The 6,116-nt window shown below is 45.7% G+C and overlaps 1 long non-coding RNA gene across 1 annotated transcript in view; it reads right to left on the bottom strand.

The window, feature by feature from the left end:
- Positions 1 to 6,116, bottom strand: part of LOC144128241 (uncharacterized) — a 165,044-nt gene that overhangs the window by 74,285 nt on the left and 84,643 nt on the right. The gene's annotated exons all lie outside the window — the stretch shown is intronic.

Below are 6,116 nucleotides of genomic sequence, written 5' to 3'. Positions count from 1 at the left end.
AACGAGCTAGATGTCACGGCACAAAAAGATGTCAAAACCAAAGCGACCATGCAAAGAGACTTGCTTTCGAGTGCCGCTGTGTTAAGGCGGTTACCGCAGGTGTCTTAGCAATTCGTTTGCCGTTTTTTTAATTGGTTGCAGAACACATTCAGGGGCCTGAGATTTTTACGAACCGCGAGCGGCAGCTACAGGCTCAACCGCTGGCTCATTTGCGGTGAAAGTGCACACAGAGCTTGTGTATTATGGTAACTTTTGTATAGTAGCAAGTTTGGCAATGGTACTTACTTAGTTGAGCCGTGCATGATGCGAAAACGTAATCGTCTACGTAGAGATCGGGGAACCAAAACCCGCAAACGACATTTTTTCGCTGAAGGGTGGCAGTGGCGCCATCTGTTTTTGCAGTGGAAAACGTCACGACAAGGCCGCCGAGCGAGTGTGGCTTTGAGTAGCCTCTTGCGCAAAGATCTTTGCAGACATTTTTCTTGTCACCTTTCAGGTCTTCTGGCCTTGTGCTTGTAGCATTTGTTCGAGGGAAGAGGGGTGGCAGCTGGTCTCTTTTTAGAGGCCATGTGTGGGCACTCATCCTGTGCACACTAAATGAGTGCAGCATCAAAAGGTTGTTCAAAAAAAGAACTGTCTATTCACTTCTCCCTTTACTGTGAACTGGGTGGCTTTTCGATGCTATTCAGGCACGTTGTGAATGCAGGTAGTTACGCCTTTCTGACGTGGAAGGGTCATTGGTGTAGCGCACAAAAACCTCGGGTGATCGGATTAACCAAGTGAGTGCTCTATCTTCCACCTATTTCATGATAACATTGGGAGCAGTGATAGAAATGGATGCACTCATGGCTAAATAATGAACCTGTTAACAGAAGACCTGGGCACCTGAAAACAGGGCATAAGAGTGGCATCGCAGACTCTGTTCAGTGTGCTTACCAAATTCCTTGGAGGCCCTCCTGCTGTTGTGACCTGGCTATTGTTAGTACCGAGTAGTGTGCTATCGACACCATCTGCTTGCACACTGGCAGAGAGAATCACTTTACAGCTAGAGAATCCACATTATTGAGGCTGATGCTCGCAATGAAACACAGGGATGACTGCCAGATTCTGTCACACTTTGGAGGCCCTCCTGCACTTCTGGCTTGCGCATGGTTGCAGTTGAGTTAAGTGCATAATAGCACCAGCTGCGCATTTGCTTTTGAAGGATCACCCTGTTGTCTGCTGCAGAGGCAGCTCTTTGGGAAAAATTAAGCACCATGCAAACACATAGAGATTTCACCCTGAGAGTACTGTATTGGATGTGAACAAAGCCACCCATCTCAGTGGCTGTGGCGTTTGGCTGCCCAGCCTAACGCCACTCGATCAAATATCTAGGCCACATTTCGATGGAAGAAAATTAAAAATAACCATATGCCTTGTGATGTCAGTGCACACAAAAATTTGTTACTTTCTTGCCCTTGTACATTTACTAGAAGAGAATTGCTTCAAACAAAAATCATGACCAGAAATTTTGAAAACAAGTAGTGATAGCCAGACATTCATGTCCTTCAGAATATCGTCCGAAACTGTTTACTGCAAGATGTTTTGTTTTATTAGAAATTCTTTCCTAGACTTGAGGAATTTCCAAGTCATGTATCCCTTCAGGCACTAATTTTACTCCAAGGGCCGCCACGGTGGCTAAGTGGTTACAGCGCTCGGCTGCTGACCTGAAAGCCGCGGGTTTGATCTTAGCCACGGCGGTTGAATTTCGATGGAGGAAAAATTATAGAGGCCCGTGTACTGTGCGATGTGAGTGCACGTTGAAGAACCCCAGGTGGTTGAAGTTTCCGGAGCCCTTCACGACGGCGTCCCTCATAGCCCGAGTCACTTTGGGACGTTAAACCCCCATGAACCAAAGGGAGGAAAATTTTCAGACTTTTATAAGGGGCATGCCAGAGTCCACAGAAAAAATTTCTATCTTCTCCAGTCATCAACTATGCTCTCTCGCAACCTTGTGACGACTGGGCCTCCCGTGTTTGCTCGCGCTCGTCGCCTAGCACTGTATCACCTTGCTATCGCCAAACATGAATTTGGACACATGCTGGACGTTGGCTTCCTGCGTCTCTCCCTCCTGCAGTCCTTGGGCATTGCACCTCCACACGGTGCTCAAAAAGAGCGGCGACTGGTGACCGTGCGATGATTACCATGCGCTTAACAAGGCCACAGTCCTTGAATGCTACCCGATTCCCATGTTATTGGCATCGATCTTATTGGCCAGCTCAGCCAGGGATTCCACGGTCTGAGACGAAGACACGCTCAGGATCATGCGCACCTGCAGAGGCAGGCGCTGCAGGAAGAGTTCCCATAGGAGTGTGCTGTCGTGTGAAGTAGCCAGATCTGCCAGGGCGTTCATGCGACTCGGCAGCTCGGTAGGCTTGCGATCTCCGAGGTAAGGAGCTGCTGCAGATGATATTGCTTCGTTTCAGAAGTGCATTGAATGAGTATACTGGAGCAGTATACAGTCAGCATTAACTTTCAAGCATCCTTTATATGCTCATTTGTACTTCATTCATAAGCAGTGGTCATGGTATAACAACACTGTTCCAAGAGTAAAAAGAAATGATGTGCTTGAGATGGATTCAACTCTATAAGAATTTTTTTCATTGCCAGTTAACTATAAAACTAATTCATGAATTCTTTATTTGTCCCAGCACTAAGCGATGAGCTCCCAGCTCACTTAAAAGCTCAGAAGTTGCATTGTTTCTTTTTTACTTCCCTAATGAAGAGAAAGCTGACAGACATCCTGAAAGCACCCAATTCAATTATATGTCAGTGCGTCTTGCAGTGTGCTAATCAGAACATAAGATAAACTATTGAAGTTAACAACCTTTTACTCTACATAAAGTAGTTCATATGGTTTTGGTATACAAATGAAAAGATAATTGATCATAATAAGAAACAAACCCGCTGCGGTGGCTCAGTGGTTATGGTGCTCGGCTGCTGACCCGAAAGACGCAGGTTCGATCCTGGCTCCGGCGGTTGCATTTTGATGGGGTGAAATGCTAGAGGTCCGTGTAACGTGCGATGTCAGTGCATGTAAAAAAAGCTCAGGTGGTCCAAAATTTTCCGGAGCCCTCCAGTGCGACGTCCCATAGCCTGAGTCGCTTTGGGAAGTTAAACATGAACCATAACCAGAAGCACAATATTGATTTCTATGTGCCATTTCAACAGGGTGAAAAATGCTCCACTGTGGAAAGATTCATACTGAGTGTTAGTGTGAAGTAATACATGATGTCGCACTATTACGTGTAGCTTCATAGACCGTCATTGTTACATATGTGTCAAGTTCAGTGCCCTCCTTGCTACTTTTGCTCTTCCATGTTCACCTTTACTGCTAACCATTGTTTTGCCATGCTGATTGCTATGATGTCATCGAGTGAAACCTTAAAAAAATGTGACCTGGCCTCTGTGGTGATGCAGGGACGAAGCCATTCTGTACACGAACTGTGTTACATGTTTGATTCCTTGTGAGAGGAGACTATTTCTGATGCAGATTAAGTACAAAAACTGAACTCCGTGCACTTTATTCCAAATCACGTGAAACAACTCCAAGGCATTGGACTATACCGTGCCTCATATCTGAGACTGGGTTGTCTTGGAATACACCATAACTTGATTATATTCTTGTCAGATTTTATATGCATTTTAATGCAGATGTGTCTGTTATGGCATTTTAATATAAACGCACCAGTTCTGCAGCCTAAGTGCTACTGGAAGTTAGGAAGTCCCTGCACTCCCACATTGTCATGTTTTCAGAAATTGTGTAGCAACAGGGGCACTCTAAGCAGCCTTCTGCATTCTAAATTGGCTTTCTACTCCCGGTGGCCAAATAACTCAATTTCTCATGCTTCATGCTAGTATTTGTAATTCTGGTTTGTCTTTTTAGAAAAGTATGTATTCAGTAACTAAATCTGTGTCATTAGGCCATATGGTAGGTTTATGAATACATAGACTCATGGACTGATAACTGCCAGCCCTATGCCTGGAAATTTTCTTGTGTACATTCATGGGAATGCTTAGACCATAGAAATATATATCAATTAATGCTAACAAAGAGAACCTTTGCTGAGGTTTTACGAGGCTATATTAAACCCAATGGGAGCTGGCTCTTCATGAGAGGGGATCTGTCAGGCTGACACTAGCTGGTTTTTTTATTTGCAAGCCCAGAAAGTTTCTCTTGCAGCCTTTTCAGCAGACTGACAACCATGCTGCGTTTTTGTTGCAGCACAGTTAATATGCACGATACTCTTAGGTTTAAATGATTACTAGGAAGTTGCCTAGAGTCTGCAGTGTCCTCAACAGCCAGTCTGCTTTCACACAGGTTCTGAATGGTGGCAGTCCCTGAGCAAAGTACCTAATGAACAGTGCCTCCACTTTACTGCCCAAATGCTAAAGGCGTGGGGCATTGGCGCTTTCAACTGGGTGGTCATGCTGGGTGGTTTGTGGCTAACTACACGACTGCACACGGAAGCTTAGCGAAAGAAATATGTAATTCCATTCTAATGCCAAAGCATTAGAGGTCCCATTCACAAGAAAGTGGGCTTATGTCCTACCATGCCATGAAAAAGCAGGTGGCAGTGAAATTAACTCAATTAATTTCAATGCAATTCCCACCTGGTTACCATGGAACTGCGCATCGGCTCATTGGGTGAGAGATAAGACAGCCTCTCAAATAACTACCTACAAAAATGTGCCTTATGGGAGCTCGGGAAGAGCAACCTGTGTCTCGCAAGCCCCATCGGTGGCTCTGTTTGAAACAGCCACCTACCGGGGCACTGGTGCATGGCTTAACCACTGTGCCAAGAGTGGCATAAGGACGCCCCACAATTTTTGAAAGAGAAGGAGGGATCTTGTGCTATTGACTCGCACTCCTAAGGGCAGGTTGTGCGGCGCCTAAGCTTTTTAAGCTTTTGTTCATGTTTTTGAGTTTAGCATGCACCGTGGCCTTCCATCTCCGGTTGCGTCAGCTCGCCACCCTGTTCGAGTATGGCAGTAAAACATGCTATACACAAACAAGAAAAAATTTAAGATAGTGCGCACAGAGTTTTGCATTTGCAACCAAACTGTTGCCTTACATATACACATATCTTACAGAAACCACCCGTTTTAAAAAATTATCTGGTTGCATGTGAACGCGCGATTGCAATATTTATTACTTCTATTCGTATGCAGATTGATATCACGGTTATGTGCAATGTCCTGAAAGCAGATGCATTTTGTCTGTGCTTGCAGAACGTTTTCACGTGCATCTCTGTCGATCGAAGAATACAACGGTATGCTGAAATTCAAAGATGCGCATATAGTTTCACTGGGGGCTGTGTTCAGTATCGCTGTCATGAGGCCGAAAATGGAATAGTCGTTCCTCAGAGACAACCTCATTGAAGTATAAGGCCCAACAAGCCGTATATATATAATTAGCATAGATCGCATTTGTATTGATATTGTATTGGTTTTTTGGGGAAAGGAAATGGTGCAGTATCTATCTCATATATCGTTGGACACCTGAACTGCGCCGTAAGGGAAGGGATAAAGGAGGGAGTGCAAGAAGAAAGGAATAAAGAGGAGCCGTAGTGGAGGGTTCCGGAATAAGACCATCTGGGGATCCTTAACGTGCACTGACATCGCACAGCACGCGAGCGCCTTAGCGATGTCAGTGCACGCATTTGAGAGATTTCCAATTCTGAACAAAATTGTGCAAAGTAAACACCGCGAGCCCCGAGTGACCACGTCTGCTGCGGCATTGACACCTTCAGCATCCTTCCTTTCGAACCTGCACTGTGGCGGTGCCGTTGCGTGATATTCACCCCGCTACATCTTCCTTAGGAATGACACTTTACACATCACAGCCAGGCTGGCCAGGCAGACAGGTTCACATGCGGTACAAGCAAAAGCCAGCGAAAGCGAGCGCACCACGCCCCCGTTTTTTTTCTTTATTCCACTTGGTAGGTGGGGCGATATGCGCAGCCGAAGAGGGAAGAGGCTAATGCCAACCTGTTGGAGCGAATTATGGGCGAAGCTGAAGGAGGAGCGGGAAAAGCGGGCCCAGCTAGAAGAGCAGGTAGAAGCGCTCAGGTCGC

The sequence above is a fragment of the Amblyomma americanum genome, chromosome 4, assembly GCF_052857255.1.
Source record: "Amblyomma americanum isolate KBUSLIRL-KWMA chromosome 4, ASM5285725v1, whole genome shotgun sequence".
NCBI lineage: Eukaryota > Metazoa > Arthropoda > Arachnida > Ixodida > Ixodidae > Amblyomma > Amblyomma americanum.
Note: the sequence above shows the minus strand (reverse complement) of the source record. Positions and strands in the feature narration are given on the sequence as shown.